General features: G+C 42.5%; 3 long non-coding RNA genes across 3 annotated transcripts; 2 read left to right on the forward strand and 1 right to left on the reverse strand.

Moving 5' to 3' along the window:
* Positions 1–1,134: 1,134 nt before the first annotated feature.
* LOC143508734 (uncharacterized) lies at positions 1,135–4,865 on the reverse strand. Its single transcript, XR_013129440.1, has 6 exons — positions 4,717–4,865; positions 4,211–4,347; positions 3,372–3,465; positions 3,157–3,287; positions 2,725–2,916; positions 1,135–1,717 (listed from the first exon to the last, which is right to left on the reverse strand). It is a non-coding gene; the product is annotated as an uncharacterized LOC143508734 (long non-coding RNA).
* Positions 4,866–11,167: 6,302 nt separating this feature from the next.
* On the forward strand, positions 11,168–12,426 carry LOC143508735 (uncharacterized). The gene is made up of 4 exons (XR_013129441.1): positions 11,168–11,289; positions 11,496–11,672; positions 12,008–12,125; positions 12,323–12,426. It is a non-coding gene; the product is annotated as an uncharacterized LOC143508735 (long non-coding RNA).
* A 6,225-nt stretch (positions 12,427–18,651) lies between these two features.
* Positions 18,652–19,910, forward strand: LOC143508736 (uncharacterized). The gene is made up of 4 exons (XR_013129442.1): positions 18,652–18,773; positions 18,980–19,156; positions 19,492–19,609; positions 19,807–19,910. It is a non-coding gene; the product is annotated as an uncharacterized LOC143508736 (long non-coding RNA).
* Positions 19,911–20,423: the final 513 nt, after the last annotated feature.

Raw genomic sequence — 20,423 nt, forward strand, 5'->3', positions numbered from 1 at the left:
TTTTCGCCACTATTTAATATAATTTAAGTGTATTTGTGTGAGCTGTCCAACAGAAAATTAAAAACATTAAGTGTGATTAAATTAATCTTGTGATATACTTACTTTAGTATAGGTAATGTAATCCTAATATACTGAAGTATAATTGACATACACTTTCTGTAGGATGTCGTGCACTTCTATTACACTATTATTAGTACAAGTAATGTACTCCTAGTATACTTTCTGTAGAATAAGTCAGGTACTTCTAATACACTTACTTTAGTGTGATTCATGTAATTCTAGTACACTTTAGGTGGGATAAGTAATATACTTCTAATACACTAACTGTGGTATAATTAATGTACTCCTAATACACTAACTGTGGTATAATTAATGTACTCCTAATACTTTACTGTAGTACAAATCATTTAATTCTAATAAATGTAATGTAGGTCTAGTCATCAATTTCAAGTACACTTCCAGTAAGATAAGACACATACTTCTATAATGCTGACTGTAGTACTGTTCTACTGTCATAGAATTCCAATTTTGTTATAATACACATTGTGTAGTTATTCTGGAGCATTCCTAATGACACATTGTAAAGAGCCAGATTCACATTACAGTGGAAAACAGTAAAAAACTGTAACTGACATACAAAGTTGTATGTCAATATGCAACCTTCGAACAAAACTGTGATATAAAACACATACAGGGGTGTAATGAATGCAGAACACTTTATTTAAACATTTCTTTTTTACTTCTGCCAAAATCAAAATTCAGATAATCTATTTACCGTCATACTGCTCAAAAAAATAAAGGGAACACTTAACACAATGTAACTCCAAGTCATCCACAGATAGGAAGCAACACTGATTGTGAATCAATTTCAACTTTTCAACTGCTCTTGTGCAAATGGAACAGACAACAGGTAGAAATGAGAGATTTTCAACTGATTTCGAAGATTTTTATTAATTGAGATCTAGGATGTGTTATTTTAGTGTTCCCTTTATTTTTTTTGAGCTAATATATATATATATATATATATAGCTGCACCACACAATTCTTAAAACATTATTGTGAAACACAGAAAACCAGAACAGAACATATTTAAATATGTAACTGTTATATTGTTGTTGTACTTGTAGAGTAACCCTTCACACTTGCACAGCCTTCTTTCTGTTGTAACTCATTATTGCACTTTCGCCTTAAGATGTTTTTAACATCTTGGACTGTAGTTTCTGGAAACTGTCCTATCACACAATCTGTGGGAAGAAAGTTACAGTCACTACTTTAAAATAACATACTCTAGAATTAGGTTTAGCCATCCCAAGTTTAAGAGTTTAAAAATATGCTAATAATGCACACTATGTGGTGCAACACAAAATGTATACAATGTAAGATCAGACAAATGAGCAGGCAGTCCATGTTAACTCACATCCGACATCACTACATAATCTAACGTGTTGGATTTCATAGCTCAAAATAAGCAAACAGCTCATTTTTATGTTTAGCTTGATCTTGTTACTGTAACGTTCCCACAAGGAAGACAGGGATCCAATTGCGGATTTTCGTTTTCTGTTTATTTTTTGAAGTGAATACGGAGTACTCGTATAAACGAGCAACACCGTGGAGTGTGTGCGGTGTATGTGTGTGATAGCCGAGGTCGAGACGGTCCGAGTTCACGCCGGGTAGACAGATGGCTGGAGGTACAAGAGGGCTAGGCTGGGAACGATGTCTGGAACGAGAGCAGAGGTCAGAGCACAGGAGAGCAATCACAAGGAGATAACGCTTAGTCAGTGGCATGCCAACAATACTTCGCAACCCGGTGGTGAGAGGGGAAGGCTTAAGTACACGTGGCTATGGGAGATAACGAGCGGCAGGTGCAAGGACTAAGTTGGTGGTCACGTGCTGTTCCTGACAGTTACCTATTAGACTAGTTAGATATTATTATTTTCTAAAACTGAAAATGTATTAAAATGTTGCATTTATATATCAGGACAATGACAATTTTCAAAGGCAAAATTACAGTCCTAGACTGTTATAAATTCTAATACACAGATTTGTTTAAAAAAAAAGTGATCCCTGCAATATACAGTCTGTCACGTTGTGGGGGGGCCCCCTGCCGGTCGCCCCCGTTTACAGCGGCAGATGTCCTGTTTTTGGTCACGTGATGTTCGTCCCTCAGGTGGGCGGGACCCGTGATCCGTCTCACCTGAGGGTCGTTTGTTCGTCTATATATGTCTTGTCTTTGTACCAGTTGATTGCTGGTTATTATTCCTTCATTTGGAACAATGCACGGGTTTTTGGTTTGCACACTTTCTATTAAACCATCCTATTTCCCTGAGACTTGGCGTGATCGCTTCCTTTTTAAGTTGCTCACCCCTGCCCGTCACACAGTCGCTACAGAGGTTTACATACAATCACCTTGAACATTTTTTCTGGGGCAGAAAAGTTACAACATACTCAATTTCATTCGTAGAAAAAAAAAAAAGATTTGTCTCACAGGGTTTTCTTACATAACCACAAGATCAAAAGGTTTACATAACACACCTAGGCTCATATTTTGCTAAATGTCCTTTAAAAAGTTACCTGCACCAGATACTTTTTAAAGTCTTCAACAAGTATTTGGCAAAAATTCTGTTTACATAATGAATTGCTCATTCTGCCCCAAATTAAGTAAGAAAAAATTAACAGATTAAGTATAAAAGTCTTTGTAAAAAAAATATTGTAAAATTAACTTACCAATCAGTGCATTGACCTTCTCTGGATCAAGCTTGGCCTTTTCAGGAAGATCTTTAAAGGCATGGCTGTGCTTCCTTGTAATTAAAGACTTTGCAAGTATTTCCTTTCCAAACACCAGGACGGCCAATTCTTGCGCATAAACTGACAAGTGTGTCTCTTCGAAACTTTAACAGTTGAACTGGGAAGCACAACCTGAAACAGAAAACCTTAAATCAGGGGTGGGCAATCTTATTCACATAGGGCCAGTGTGGCTGTTTTTTATCCTTTTCTAACCAAAAAGGTCACACAATCAGTTAACTAAGACCAGCTAATTAAACTAGTGATATAAGGTGTTGTCTGGCCTGGTTGGACTAAAATCCAGCAGCCACATTGGCCCTTTGCAAAGCACACAAAATTCACCATGAGCAAAGCCAAGAAAGATCAGCGTTTTACCACATCAGGGGATTGCAGGTTGCTGGAACTTGGCTGGGCCTCATCCACCGTTGTGTCGGAACTGCGCCTTGCATCTGATTGGTCTAACTTTTCCAAGTACTGCCTCACTGTTTTAATGAATGACGGAAGTTCTGGGGAGAATAATGTAAATATATTTAAGGAACACATATTTAGGTAAGTGACAAAGTCACTAAGCAGGACAGTGTTTGTACAACCTTTAAGTGCCTCCTCATCAAGTTCCGCTGTGCAGGGTTTTGACTTTTTCCGTGGCCTCATAATCTCCACATCACTGTCTGAATCACTGTCCTTCTGTAACCAAGGTATGACAGGCAAAAAAAGTTTACAGAAATTTGCATTGCCACATTTTGCACAACCGTTAATTAAGCTGTATATATAATGGCAAGTACAGGTTAAGATTTTGAACAATTAAGCTGTTACTGATAGACTGAAACTGAGAACTATGTTTTTTGAAAATGAGTAGAATGTCATGACAATCAATATTTATGTTTTGAAAAAGTCATACTTTTAGGTAAACAGCAGCTTGACTTATGTGGTTAGAATGTTCCTAGATTTATCATGGTGCAGTGGGCAGCATCACAACCTAATGAAATTAATGGTTAAATGTACGTGAATCAGTGGTTCGGTTTTTCGACCTGTGATGTCTTTCCAATGCAGATGGTGAGGCTGAGTCAACAAAGAATTACTTAAAACTTGTTTGTAAGTTTAGAGACCAAGAAGGCCTTTGGGAACCCGGCGCAACATTGCCATTCTTAAAGTTCTTTGTAAACTGCTAAGCTCAATTGATATAGAGAAACACACAAAATTGTGTCTTATTTTGCTGATGATTTTTATTATATACCTGTTTTGGAAAATTAGAAACAGTTTCAATAGTAAATCAGAATGACTGTTTAAAGGACATTTGGCAGCATCTATAGTTTTAAGGTTAAATGCTTCAAGTTAAGCAGTACTTTGTGAGTTATGAATAGGTCAAAACACTCTTAACAAACTGGTTTAAGTATAAAACAAATAAAAAAAATAATAAAAAATTACAAACCTTTTTGGGTATGTCAGTTTTTATGCTGGTTTCTGCAGACAGAAACTTTTTTCTTTTAAACATTCCTACAGCCTCTGTCCAAGTGTCTTCACCTCTGATGAATCAGTTTCTCTTTTCAATAAGCACCTTCTGATCGTCTAAAACAAGAAATTCAGAGTTTATATTATTTTTCAAATACGTTCTGGGATTAAAGTTATTTAAACAGGTAATGGAAATGCCATGGTGCATGCTTTACCACAAAGCAAAAATATTCTAATTTGTTCTTACATTTAAGACTAATGTTACTGGTGGCAGTGCACTACAGAAAGCAGTGCAGTTTTAGATGTAATTAGCTAGCGAGCTTAGCGAGTTAACTGGCATGTTTTAACTAGCCAGCTAGCTAGCTAACTCAATTTGTTCAACTAGCTAGCATTAGTTGGCTAACCCCATAGACTGCAGGCATGATTCCAAATGTATAACGACAAATACTATACAAAGTAATCACACCATCATTTAGCTACACTTACCTCCAAACATCAGTATTTTTGCGGCATGTGTTTCGGTCTTCCTCCTTCCTTTTCTGATGGGCCATTTTACCTCTATCCAGCCATCCTCACTGGTTAAATCTGGGCAAGCAGTGACCTGAGACAGTGGCGTGTTCGATTTCACTATTATATCTGAGCTCTCAACCTCCACAGATATGTCCTGAAAATAAAATAACGCAAATTTTCCGAGCATTACTGAAGTGCTAACGGTTGAGTTGCAGCACTGGACAAACTTCCCAAGTTCCACGAACACCGAGGCTAAACCTGATTATTTTTGGCACTAAATTTAAACAGTTCTCTGGCGCTATTCCTGCGTTCAGTCTGCACAGCGCTTAACAGGTAAGTTCATTTTCCAGCAGTAAAATGAATATGAAGATAATATAGTGTAAACAACTACATATGGAACTACACATGGAAGCCTATATATAGACTTGTTTTGATCATTTAGATAGTATTTTGTAACCGTTTTAATTCTAATGATAATGATATTGAAATTGAAAGGTCATAGCCTATTTTTCCGATACAGTTATACAAAGACCAATAATATGTAGATCCCTTCATGTGTGTGTGTTTGTTTGTTTGTGTGTGTATATACATAACATAATGAATATATCTCAGTCATGATCCCTATTGGTATATCTTTCTGAAGTATATAGTTTGTGTTGTTACAAATCTCAAATAGGAACAGAAAGAATTACAAACAAGCAATTAATTGTATAATTGCATGTTTTTTTTTGTTTGTTTTGTTTTTTTCATTTCAGGATGGCTAAAAAAGGGGGTCAATATAAGGCATATCTAGAAGAAGACTGTCCAACTCCAAGAAAGCGTCTTAAGAAAAGAAATACTAACCATGTAATATACTTCTATTAGAATAGGAATAGTTGTCATAATACTTTTGACCTTATAGTGTACTTTTGAGTTTTCAATTTTATTTTTATATTAATGTATATGTATTTGTTGTATTAAAAATGAGTTCACACATATGCTTTCACATTTCCGAATCATTTGTTATAAATTGCATTTTGTTAAAGATGTTAAATTCTATTATCACAACGTTTTTGGAATATTCATTTGAAATTGTAAATACTTATAGATACTTTCACTGAAGTACAGTACAATAAGTTATATTGCAAAAATATAGGCTCATAGGACACATTTAGTAAAATGATAAGTTTATCATAAAAAAGCACAGTTTAATACTAAGTATATTTTTATTAAGTACATAGCCAGTACAAAAGTAGCACAGCCAAATAAAGTATACTTTTTCAAAGTATACTGAAAGACTAATTAAGTAGGTAAAATTGTAAGTATAAGAAGAAAAAGTATACTTTAATTATTCCGCATATAGTTCAAGTATACTATTATTATATTTAAATATACGACATTTTCACAAGGGCGCCCCTTCCTAAGGAGGGGATCGGGCCAGAGAGGAAAGTCTTCTTTCCACAGTTTCCTCCAGAAAACACACTTTTAAATTATAGGCGCACCGACATATTTTACCCAAAAGATGGCAGCGTTACTCCACCGTTTTCCTTTTTTTTCCCCATTCAAAATTATTACTGAGCTCCAGAAACTGCCTTTTCTGTTTAATTCTGGCCCCAAGCAATTAGCAGTGGCAAACCGTAATTACTGGCCATGGTCCTTCACTAGACACAGCCAAATGAAAACATGAGCGTAGTATTAAAACACGTCCATAACACTGTTGTCATAATCGCGTGTACTATGTGCAACGTACCCTTTCCCGGCTTGTGTTAGAATCTGAAGATGAGGTGTTGGTTGGCCTTTTCTCACAATATCCACTTTTTCGTTGAATGACCGTCTTGAAAATGGTGTTGTTAGCAATTCGCTGACAAAACCTCATGGCAGTGCTGAGCTAAAAGCTCACGAGACACCAACCACGTAGAACTGATGCACGAGGACCAGCGAGAATACCCTGAGACCATTGGAGCACGCCCCCACCATTCTAATTCGAAATATGATTGGTTAATTAAACTGCCAATCCTTAATAAATAGCTAGCTACTAGCAGCACTGTAGGAGCAGCTATATGATCGCAACATTGAGCAGTTCGTTCAGAAAGAAATGAGGATGGATTTGGTTTTCAAGTGATCGGCTGTGGTGAGTGTTTTTTAATTGATGTTTGCTAGGTATGTTTATAATAAATAAGTGTTCAGCTATTAATAATTTGCTGCCATTTGTGAACGAATTGTGATGGGTCATCTCTAGGGGTGACCTGCAATAGTCGCTGATTCGACTATAGTCGACTATACCCCCTAGTCGACTATGAACGTCATAGTCAAATGTACCATTCTAACTGCATGGGGGTGCCCAAGGATGCAGCTAAGCATTAGTTGTTACATGAAATGTCTTTGTTTTCGTTATATATAGCCTTTTGTCAAATAAAATCTAATTTCTGTTAACAAATATTAAAAAATGTTTTTATAAGCATCTTCTTTACTACACATTAATAAATCACACCCTGCAGTTGCACAATCCAAACGAGCGGAGCTGAACACGCTACAGAATACGCAGCATCTGCCGAGATTATAATGGCTACTAAAAAACTTCAAAAGTATTTTGAAAAATATAAAGATGAATCAAACAAAGTAAAGTGCAAGTTATGTCATCAACGTCTTTCATTTCGCACGACAACAACCAACATGGCATACCATTTAAAACGCGTAATGCGAAAAAAAAACTTTTGTCGTTTCAGTCGTGTTGTCTCGTCTCATCGCGGTGCGTCTCGGCAAGTAGGCCTATAAATATTTTTTGTTGTTGTTTGCTTTTAAACCCCGTTACTTGAACCTTTCCTTGTATTTTTTTGCTGTTGTGTGGCAATTTTTTTTATATTTTCAGGCAGGCATATTTTATTTAAAATATTTTTGACATTTTGCACAGTGCCTGTCTGACAGTTCGATATGCGCAATGCGCACTGACGGTTAATGTTCTCTAACGTTTCATAAAAAAATAAATAAGTAAATAAATAAAAGCTGAATAAAGCCAACCTGTGACGGGCAGGTGTGAGCAACAAAAAGGAAGCGATCACGCCAAGTCTCAGGGAAAAAGGGTGGTTTAATATAAAGTGTGCAAAACCTAAAACCCGTGCAATAGATCCAAATTAAGGATATAATGACCAGCGGTCAACTGGTACAAAGACAAGACATATATAGGCAAACAAACGACCCTCAGGTGAGACGGATCACGGGCTCCGCCCACCTGAGGGACGCACATGACGTCACCAAACAACAACAACACAGCCGCTGTGGACAGAGGCGGCCGGTAGGGGGCCGCCTCACCGTGACAGACCCCCCCACCAAGCCGCACTCCCCTCCACTGGGTGTGTGGCACACAGCGGCTGCACAACAACACAAAGGGGCAGGAAGGCAAGGACAGGCAGGGACACACCTCCTGCAGTCCACGAGCTGAAACACAAAACACATAACATTAGTCAGCTCACCTCCCTGGGCGGGACCCTGGACCGACTGGGCCGTCAACAAGACAAAACCACGCCCCGGTCGGTCACAGGGCCCTCACGCCCTAACCGGCCTTAAGCCGCATAGCCCCACAGGTGCGAGGACGGCGGGCCTCGGCTCCTTGTCCGTCCGGGGTGTATGTGTGTGCAGGTTACCTCCCTGGGGCGTGGCTACGTCACCTCCAGGACCCCGTGGAAGGGTCTCCGTCCTGTGCAGGAGCTTTTCAGACCGGAGCCCCATGGTCCCCAAACATCCGGGGGCCCCAGCCCTCTAGGGAGGGGCTCTTTCCGACCGGGCTCCGGTCACCCCACAACATAAGGGGGCTCCTGCCAGCTGGAGACCCCCACAAGGTCCAGGAATGCCACGATTCAACGCCAGGGAGAAGCACCTGCACATAAAACACAAATGCACACACACACCCACACACACCAACACAGAACACAAACGCGCACTACCCTAATCCCCCCTCCAGGGGGGAGGGGTCTCCATCCTAACTCAGGAGAACCCCCCACTTACCTGGTCAGGGCCTCCCTCGGGAGCGACGCCCTCCGTGCCACACCCCATGGCACGGGACCACAGCCGGTCCCCCCCCAAACACACATTCAGGGGGAGGAGCATGCGTGGAATTACATGTAAACATTAGACAACACGCTAGGACAAAACACATACGCAAATACTAGACAAACAAAAAACGGTGTACAAACAGTAAACGAACGGGTTCAAAACGTGCGTGCTCTACATAAACACAATAGTGACGCGCCGCTCAGAGTCGCAGTCGCTCCCCACATTAAACACAAGACACACGGGGAGCGAGGCGACCGTGACGAGCGGCGACCGCGTCACACACATTAAACACTAAACACATAACGACGCGCACGCACACTGATCCTCCGGTCCGTTACCCGTACACACTTATCACACACACATACACGAGAGTTTTCCCAGGCAGACACCCTGGTCCTCACCGGCCACACACAAACAAACGCACGGCGGAACTCTCTCAACACACAACGGACACGAAGGGCTTTCCCAGGGCAGACTGCCCTGGTCCTCGCCGTGCTACACATACACACACACACACACAAAACACAAAAGCACGGCGGAGCTCTTCAAACAAAACACCACGTAGACAAACACTTACCACGAGACATGACCACGAACGAAGGAGAAAGTAAAAGAGACTCGGCGGCTTCCGAAGGGTGGCTGGTCATTCTGTGACGGGCAGGTGTGAGCAACAAAAAAGAAGCGATCACGCCAAGTCTCAGGGAAAAAGGGTGGTTTAATATAAAGTGTGCAAAACCTAAAACCCGTGCAATAGATCCAAATTAAGGATATAATGACCAGCGGTCAACTGGTACAAAGACAAGACATATATAGGCAAACAAACGACCCTCAGGTGAGACGGATCACGGGCTCCGCCCACCTGAGGGACGCACATGACGTCACCAAACAACAACAACACAGCCGCTGTGGACAGAGGCGGCCGGTAGGGGGCCGCCTCACCGTGACACAACCTACCGTGTTTATTCATTTATCTGAGTGTTTTAGGTTTTTACTTTGAAGAGGAAAAAGTCCTGAATGAGAACGGGATCCCGTTTAAGGTGCTCTAAATAAAAAAATAAAATAATAAACCCGATTCGACTATTAGTCGACTAAAGGGAAAAGCTGACGAATCAGATTCGACTATGAAAATCCTTAGTTGAATACACCCCTACAATGTGGTACTAAGACACTGAGAAATGTTATGGTGAGTTAATTTTTGCTAATGGCCTTATTCGCCCATGCAGGTGAAGTTGGCTCCAGCAGGTGTTCCAAACTGCCTGTGCTCACTTCACGCACGAGAGTGACCTCGTCAAGACTGATGAGGCCTTCTCCGCCCACCTTCACAAAGTTGCCTCCACTCCCCAAACCTGCTGGCCGAGAGCCTCTCCGTGCCTTCAGGCCTGCCAAAGGTGAACTCACTCTTTTGCTCTCCTGGAAATGGTATCCAAACCATTTGTTGCAGCAACAACAACAAAAAAAATTTGAAAAAAGTTATTAAAAAAGCAAAAACTGCTTTGAAAGCCCTATAGGGGAGACCGGGTATGGTTGTAACATGGGGAGAGTTGTAACACCATCAGTTCCACTGATCTTGGATAAGATAGGAGTCATATGATCATTTCAGTATTTACCCAATTCCTCCCTGATCCCACATGATGAATATCAAGGCTGTAAACAGGCACATGCCGATTCCATCGAGAAAAAACTGAATGTATTTCATGTTCCATTCTTTACTTTAGCTGTGATATGTTTGGTGTAGAGCACTTTAGAGTGGGCACCTTGACGGCCCACATACAGTGTGGGTGTACTGTGACACTCGTTATCTATTAGGTGGTTGTGTTTAGTCTAAGGTGATAATGCTCCGAATCATTGTTATACCAGCACAGTATAATACTGATAATACATGTATATAGATTACAGAGGTCATTTATCACTAGTTTAGTACACCCCCAAACAATCTAAACAAAACATTGTCATGCTGCTTTGCTGGCCTCTGATACCTCATCTGGACTGCTGCCAAAGTTAATAGATATGCTGCCATATATCTATTAATCTTTGTAATCTATATAACATGGCTTCTTTAAGTATTGGGTATCACCTGGCCAGCGTTAAGCAGTGGTATGCAGCAGCAGTCTGTGTGATATAAGGAGTTTGTGCTTTGTACCTACTTCTGTTGGCAAGGACAATGTGAGCTTACAAGCAAGACTAGACTTGAATGTTTTATTGCAGTCAGTTGATTGTGCCAGCACCCCACTCCCCAGAATGCCAATCCCACATGCCAAAATATCGATTATCATAATCTATTATTATTATTTAAAATGCAGTATGATCTGCAGGTCTTAATTTCATATGCTGGTCTGAAGATTGAACGTGTCCTCTACAGTTCTGCCTGTGTTTCATGTCCATGTTCAGTGGAGCCTCCCCAGCTCCACTCTCCAGGGTGGAAGAGAGAGAGAGTGGGGAGACTTCACCGGAGCAGCAGACATCTTCAACCCTTGCTCCCAGACATCTTCAAAGCAGTTAACCCCAGTGATGCTGGTAGAGGTGACTTATTGATGTTGGCTTTACTTTATATGTCATTGAAATACCTGTACAAAATGTAGAATTTATAATGTTGCATCATTTGTTTTGTGTTAAAATATTGGTAAATACGATATTTGGGAACAAGGAGATCATTTAGTCAGAAACTTCACTCAGGTGTCAAATGAGCGGAGCTAAACTCATGATCATGGATGCCCATTCCCATGCAGGTTTGCCCAAATCCAGCCGCTTACTGCCTGGGAACCCCCCCGGGTCGTTCCTACTGCCCTCCTACCCTCTGGCCACTCTTCCGGGAGTGCAGCTCTCTCCCACTCTGCCTCGTAGACGACACAAGCGAGACACGAGCCCTCGGCGCAGTGACCCGGGCCCATGGAGGGACAGTACTGGTGAGCGCATGGCTACGTTGCTAAGAACGTGCTAGCACACACAGTGAGGCATGGCCCGTTATTTGGGTGCCTGGTTAAGTTCGTCTTGCACTAAGCTTGTCTTGCACTTGTTCCCACGTCAGTGGTAAATTGATGAGCAGACCCATCTGTCTAGTAATTGGCAGAGGTTGGAATTGGTTTGCTGTTAACACTGCATTACACAACGATGTTTTAAATCTAGTTCTCCATGTTAAATAATGTTTTGCAGTCAGTCTTCAAGCTGATTTGAACCAAAGTTGAGCTGGTAGCCCTAAAAGTCCTAGTCAGTTTGTTTGGGTTCTGGTATTCCTCTCTAGATGAACTCAAACCAGGAACTCCCAGGAAGGATCCCCACGAGCAGCAGACTTTACGGCCTTTTTCCAAACCAGATCTCGCTCTCGCTCAGAGCTTCAGACTGCTTAGATCTGATGACTGGTAAGTCACACCTGCAAAATTCTGAAGCATTTGGTTAGGGCAGGTTAAACAGCAAGTCATTTATGGTGTTCTGCATATATGGTAAGTTTGCATGTATTTAGTGAAGTTTTTTCCTCTTTGTCCCTTTTCTTGTAGCATTTTTATCTTTCAGTAGCCGATGGTTACAGTGTGTGTCTATGTCCAATATCTTCATACAGGGAGAAGAAAATTGAAGGATTGATGTTAATCCGTAAATTGGCTCAGTATCACTCTGATGTGCTTGGCAGCAGGCTTCATGATGTTTGCATTGTTCTTATTCAAGAGGTAAGTCACTAGATTTGCTGACTGTGTATCTGTCTGGCTTCATCAGGCAGGACGTGGACACAGCTCTGGACAGCATGGTGCAGAACTGCACCCCCATTCGGAGCATGAACGCCCTTCTCGCTGGAGGACTCTGGTCAGTTAGCCTGCAGTGAGCTTTAAACTGTGGCTTTCAGATAGCAGCAACAGTCGCAAGAAGCTAACACAGCACTGATTTTGGCTGCTGTTTTTACTTCTCTATTGTTCTTTCAAAATATTGCCCTGGTCTATATCAATATTTTTTGTTATTTATCCTCTTATATCTTCTTTTCATTGCATTCCATCTCCGCTCTGCTGATCCAAACTGCCCTTCACACTGCTTAAAGAATAGGCTAGTTAGCTAGCTCACAGAGGACATACAAACATTTTCTGTTAGAAAATACAGATGGACACTAACTGGTGCAATCTAAGCCATCAAATAGAATATGATAATTTGATTGTGCACGTAGATCATACATAAGGGTATTACGTTTCTTTATAGAAGCTAAACGTTGTACTGTGTACATTGATTGGATGGATTAATAGTTATTGCCTTCTTTTTTGAATGCCCTAATTTTTTTCCTTCTGTTTTCCTCAAAAGTCATCTGAATGCTGCAGTAAGAAAGTGTACTGCTCGGCACTTGGCTACTTTGGTAGAGAAGATTGGTGCAGAGCGAATTATTCCTGCAGTCTCCAAGTTGGCACAGGACTCTTCCCAAGAAACCAGGTTAGTACTGGGATCAGAACGAGAATTCTACAAAGCTTATTCAGTTTCCCAGATATTAATCTTTTGCTCATTCTTTTAGTCATTTTTTTAGACTGATCAGAGCACGTCCGTCCCTTTCAAACAGTTCTGGTGAGTGTTGCCTGCTCTTCAGCGCTTCATGTGTGATCACTGCACTTGCACGTAAATTACTTTGCTGTTAACACTGCATTACACAACAATGTTTTAAATCTAGATCTCCATGTTGAATAATGTTTTTCAGTTACAAGGATGTAACTTGTTTTTGTTTCATGTAGTGAGCTTCACTTCACGCTACACTGTGGGAGATCTCCTGGGCTCAGGAGGATACGGCGCAGTGTATGCAGGAGTCCGCAAGGCTGATGGAAAACAGGTGAGCATCAGCACACAATACAAGAATGATTGTGGGACCTATTTCTATTTTAGATTGTAATTAGAACTTTGAAAGGGGCTATGAGATTTTCCTAGAGAACCTTTGTTATTCACATGGCAATCAAGTGGTCAAATCTAATGTACCTTGACCTTTTACCACTTTTTTCACTTCCTGTGTTTTTTATGTGACCAGATCACCATGAAATATGTGCCAAAGCATCACGCAGAACGGTTCATCACTGTTGTAAGTCCAATATCTTTACTTATGTAATATTGCAACAATGTCTGGAACTTTTTAGATGGGTAAAACTGCAAAGGGACTATAAACGCAAAGCTGTTCATTTTCCATTCAGTGTCTCCTCCCAACACAAATGGAAAACAGTTCACTTTATAGATTCAGGTTTCATCTAATGATTGGTACCAATCCAGATCCCTTTCGTGTTATCCTGCTAACCATAATTCCACTATAAAACTTCAAACCCACACTAACCATGTGTTCCTTAATTTTAGCCCGGCAAAACTCGCAGTCTGCCCCTAGAGGTGGCTTTAATGAAGATGGTGTGCAGGCCACCTCGTTGTGAGCATATTGTGGAGCTCCTAGATTGGTTTGAGTACTGCTACTGCTTCATCTTGATTCTGGAGCGACCCGTCCCCTGCATGGACCTGTTTGGCTTCTTGGACTTGTACCAACGCCAACTGCCTGAGCCACTGGCACGACAGATCATGCGTCAGGTGGTTCAGGCTGTCCTTCACTGCCGTGACCGAGGAGTTCTGCATAGAGACATCAAGGAAGAGAACCTTCTGGTCAACACAGACACCCTTGACGTCAAGTTGATCAACTTTGGTTGTAGCGATCTGCTTAAGACCGAACCCTACAGGCACTTTAGAGGTTATTCACCATAGGAATGAAATGTGCACCTCAAGTTAAAAAATGGGATCAAATTAGAGACTATTATAAACTTGTTATTTTGTTACTGATGATTCTCTCTCGTTGTCTCAGGCACCAAGGTATGCTGCCCACCTGAATGGCTGGTTGACAGGGCGTATGAGGGCCGTCAAGCCACCATCTGGAGTCTGGGTGTGCTCCTCTACAGTATTATCTGTGGACATGTGCCCTTTCAGAAGAAGTAAGACATTGTTGAGGCACACCAAACCCATCCAGAGGTGAAAAGGCAGAAGCATCTTTAAGATAACTTGAAAGTCTAAATTGCAAAATGATAATTTATGTAATTATTTCATCTGGTAATGTAATACACAACCACAGATTGATAAAATGGACTAATGAAAAATGGAGAATTGGCAATACAACATTTTGTAACCGTTTTAAAATTATAAAAAGACTTGTTCAGTCTTTTTTGTTAGTGATGGATGTTTCTGTACAGTTGTCATTTAAAAACTTTGAATAAATACGAATAAATAAAATACGAATAAAAGCTAAAACGGCTTGCCATATAAAATTGTATTTTTACATGTTCAAAAATAATTTTCACATGTAAGAATTCAATTTCTACTAGTAAGAATGTAATTCTTACATGTAAGAATTCAATTTTTACTAGTGAAAAATCAGAATTGAGTTTTTACTAGTAAGAATGTAATTGTGATATCAAGATTTAAATTTCTGATATCAAGAATTTAATTCTTACATGTAAAAATTAAATTCTTACTGTGACGGGCAGGTGTGAGCAACAAAAAGGAAGCGATCACGCCAAGTCTCAGGGAAAAAGGGTGGTTTAATATAAAGTGTGCAAACCTAAAACCCGTGCAATAGATCCAAATTAAGGATATAATGACCAGCGGTCAACTGGTACAAAGACAAGACATATATAGACAGACAAACGACCATCAGGTGGGAACGGATCACGGGCTCCGCCCACCTGAGGGGCGTACACGACGTCACAAAACAACAACAACACAGCCGCTGTGGACAGAGGCGGCCGGTAGGGGGCCGCCTCACCGTGACAGACCCCCCCCACCAAGCCGCACTCCCCTCCACTGGGTGTGTGGCACACAGCGGCTGCACAACAACACGAAGGGGCAGGAAGGCAAGGACAGGCAGGGACACACCTCCTGCAGTCCACGAGCTGAAACACAAAACACATAACATTAGTCAGCTCACCTCCCTGGGCGGGACCCTGGACCGACTGGGCCGTCAACAAGACAAAACCACGCCCCGGTCGGTCACAGGGCCCTCACGCCCTAACCGGCCTTAAGCCGCATAGCCCCACAGGTGCGAGGACGGCGGGCCTCGGCTCCTTGTCCGTCCGGGGTGTATGTGTGTGCAGGTTACCTCCCTGGGGCGTGGCTACGTCACCTCCAGGACCCCGTGGAAGGGTCTCCGTCCTGTGCAGGAGCTTTTCAGACCGGAGCCCCATGGTCCCCAAACATCCGGGGGCCCCAGCCCTCTAGGGAGGGGCTCTTTCCGACCGGGCTCCGGTCACCCCACAACATAAGGGGGCTCCTGCCAGCTGGAGACCCCCACAAGGTCCAGGAATGCCACGATTCAACGCCAGGGAGAAGCACCTGCACATAAAACACAAATGCACACACACACCCACACACACCAACACAGAACACAAACGCGCACTACCCTGATCCCCCCTCCAGGGGGGAGGGGTCTCCATCCTAACTCAGGAGAACCCCCCACTTACCTGGTCAGGGCCTCCCTCGGGAGCGACGCCCTCCGTGCCACACCCCATGGCACGGGACCACAGCCGGTCCCCCCCCAAACACACATTTAGGGGGAGGAGCATGCGTGGAATTACATGTAAACATTAGACAACACGCTAGGACAAAACACATACGCAAATACTAGACAAACAAAAAACGGTGTACAAACAGTAAACGAACGGGTTCAAAACGTGCGTGCTCTACATAAACACAATAGTGACGCGCCGCTCAGAGTCGCAGTCGCTCCCCACATTAAACACAAGACACACGGGGAGCGAGGCGACCGTGACGAGCGGCGACCGCGTCACACACATTAAACACTAAACACATAACGACGCGCACGCACACTGATCCTCCGGTCCGTTACCCGTACACACTTATCACACACACATACACGAGAGTTTTTCCAGGCAGACACCCTGGTCCTCACCGGCCACACACAAACAAACGCACGGCGGAACTCTCTCAACACACAACGGACACGAAGGGCTTTCCCAGGGCAGACTGCCCTGGTCCTCGCCGTGCTACACATACACACACACACACACAAAACACAAAAGCACGGCGGAGCTCTTCAAACAAAACACCACGTAGACAAACACTTACCACGAGACATGACCACGAACGAAGGAGAAAGTAAAAGAGACTCGGCGGCTTCCGAAGGGTGGCTGGTCATTCTGTGACGGGCAGGTGTGAGCAACAAAAAAGAAGCGATCATGCCAAGTCTCAGGGAAAAAGGGTGGTTTAATATAAAGTGTGCAAAACCTAAAACCCGTGCAATAGATCCAAATTAAGGATATAATGACCAGCGGTCAACTGGTACAAAGACAAGACATATACAGGCAAACAAACGACCCTCAGGTGAGACGGATCACGGGCTCCGCCCACCTGAGGGACGCACATGACGTCACCAAACAACAACAACACAGCCGCTGTGGACAGAGGCGGCCGGTAGGGGGCCGCCTCACCGTGACACAACCTACCGTGTTTATTCATTTATCTGAGTGTTTTAGGTTTTTACTTTGAAGAGGAAAAAGTCCTGAATGAGAACGGGATCCCGTTTAAGGTGCTCTAAATAAAAAAATAAAATAATAAACCCGATTCGACTATTAGTCGACTAAAGGGAAAAGCTGACGAATCAGATTCGACTATGAAAATCCTTAGTTGAATACACCCCTACAATGTGGTACTAAGACACTGAGAAATGTTATGGTGAGTTAATTTCTGCTAATGGCCTTATTCGCCCATGCAGGTGAAGTTGGCTCCAGCAGGTGTTCCAAACTGCCTGTGCTCACTTCACGCACGAGAGTGACCTCGTCAAGACTGATGAGGCCTTCTCCGCCCACCTTCACAAAGTTGCCTCCACTCCCCAAACCTGCTGGCCGAGAGCCTCTCCGTGCCTTCAGGCCTGCCAAAGGTGAACTCACTCTTTAGCTCTCCTGGAAATGGTATCCAAACCATTTGTTGCAGCAACAACAACAAAAAAAGTTTGAAAAAAGTTATTAAAAAAGCAAAAACTGCTTTGAAAGCCCTATAGGGGAGACCGGGTATGGTTGTAACATGGGGAGAGTTGTAACACCATCAGTTCCACTGATCTTGGATAAGATAGGAGTCATATGATCATTTCAGTATTTACCCAATTCCTCCCTGATCCCACATGATGAATATCAAGGCTGTAAACAGGCACATGCCGATTCCATCGAGAAAAAACTGAATGTATTTCATGTTCCATTCTTTACTTTAGCTGTGATATGTTTGGTGTAGAGCACTTTAGAGTGGGCACCTTGACGGCCCACATACAGTGTGGGTGTACTGTGACACTCGTTATCTACTAGGTGGTTGTGTTTAGTCTAAGGTGATAATGCTCCGAATCATTGTTATACCAGCACAGTATAATACTGATAATACATGTATATAGATTACAGAGGTCATTTATCACTAGTTTAGTACACCCCCAAACAATCTAAACAAAACATTGTCATGCTGCTTTGCTGGCCTCTGATACCTCATCTGGACTGCTGCCAAAGTTAATAGATATGCTGCCATATATCTATTAATCTTTGTAATCTATATAACATGGCTTCTTTAAGTATTGGGTATCACCTGGCCAGCGTTAAGCAGTGGTATGCAGCAGCAGTCTGTGTGATATAAGGAGTTTGTGCTTTGTACCTACTTCTGTTGGCAAGGACAATGTGAGCTTACAAGCAAGACTAGACTTGAATGTTTTATTGCAGTCAGTTGATTGTGCCAGCACCCCACTCCCCAGAATGCCAATCCCACATGCCAAAATATCGATTATCATAATCTATTATTATTATTTAAAATGCAGTATGATCTGCAGGTCTTAATTTCATATGCTGGTCTGAAGATTGAACGTGTCCTCTACAGTTCTGCCTGTGTTTCATGTCCATGTTCAGTGGAGCCTCCCCAGCTCCACTCTCCAGGGTGGAAGAGAGAGAGAGTGGGGAGACTTCACCGGAGCAGCAGACATCTTCAACCCTTGCTCCCAGACATCTTCAAAGCAGTTAACCCCAGTGATGCTGGTAGAGGTGACTTATTGATGTTGGCTTTACTTTATATGTCATTGAAATACCTGTACAAAATGTAGAATTTATAATGTTGCATCATTTGTTTTGTGTTAAAATATTGGTAAATACGATATTTGGGAACAAGGAGATCATTTAGTCAGAAACTTCACTCAGGTGTCAAATGAGCGGAGCTAAACTCATGATCATGGATGCCCATTCCCATGCAGGTTTGCCCAAATCCAGCCGCTTACTGCCTGGGAACCCCCCCGGGTCGTTCCTACTGCCCTCCTACCCTCTGGCCACTCTTCCGGGAGTGCAGCTCTCTCCCACTCTGCCTCGTAGACGACACAAGCGAGACACGAGCCCTCGGCGCAGTGACCCGGGCCCATGGAGGGACAGTACTGGTGAGCGCATGGCTACGTTGCTAAGAACGTGCTAGCACACACAGTGAGGCATGGCCCGTTATTTGGGTGCCTGGTTAAGTTCGTCTTGCACTAAGCTTGTCTTGCACTTGTTCCCACGTCAGTGGTAAATTGATGAGCAGACCCATCTGTCTAGTAATTGGCAGAGGTTGGAATTGGTTTGCTGTTAACACTGCATTACACAACGATGTTTTAAATCTAGTTCTCCATGTTAAATAATGTTTTGCAGTCAGTCTTCAAGCTGATTTGAACCAAAGTTGAGCTGGTAGCCCTAAAAGTCCTAGTCAGTTTGTTTGGGTTCTGGTATTCCTCTCTAGATGAACTCAAACCAGGAACTCCCAGGAAGGATCCCCACGAGCAGCAGACTTTACGGCCTTTTTCCAAACCAGATCTCGCTCTCGCTCAGAGCTTCAGACTGCTTAGATCTGATGACTGGTAAGTCACACCTGCAAAATTCTGAAGCATTTGGTTAGGGCAGGTTAAACAGCAAGTCATTTATGGTGTTCTGCATATATGGTAAGTTTGCATGTATTTAGTGAAGTTTTTTCCTCTTTGTCCCTTTTCTTGTAGCATTTTTATCTTTCAGTAGCCGATGGTTACAGTGTGTGTCTATGTCCAATATCTTCATACAGGGAGAAGAAAATTGAAGGATTGATGTTAATCCGTAAATTGGCTCAGTATCACTCTGATGTGCTTGGCAGCAGGCTTCATGATGTTTGCATTGTTCTTATTCAAGAGGTAAGTCACTAGATTTGCTGACTGTGTATCTGTCTGGCTTCATCAGGCAGGACGTGGACACAGCTCTGGACAGCATGGTGCAGAACTGCACCCCCATTCGGAGCATGAACGCCCTTCTCGCTGGAGGACTCTGGTCAGTTAGCCTGCAGTGAGCTTTAAACTGTGGCTTTCAGATAGCAGCAACAGTCGCAAGAAGCTAACACAGCACTGATTTTGGCTGCTGTTTTTACTTCTCTATTGTTCTTTCAAAATATTGCCCTGGTCTATATCAATATTTTTTGTTATTTATCCTCTTATATCTTCTTTTCATTGCATTCCATCTCCGCTCTGCTGATCCAAACTGCCCTTCACACTGCTTAAAGAATAGGCTAGTTAGCTAGCTCACAGAGGACATACAAACATTTTCTGTTAGAAAATACAGATGGACACTAACTGGTGCAATCTAAGCCATCAAATAGAATATGATAATTTGATTGTGCACGTAGATCATACATAAGGGTATTACGTTTCT

This window comes from Brachyhypopomus gauderio, chromosome 2 (assembly GCF_052324685.1).
Source record: "Brachyhypopomus gauderio isolate BG-103 chromosome 2, BGAUD_0.2, whole genome shotgun sequence".
Classification (NCBI taxonomy): Eukaryota; Metazoa; Chordata; class Actinopteri; order Gymnotiformes; family Hypopomidae; genus Brachyhypopomus; species Brachyhypopomus gauderio.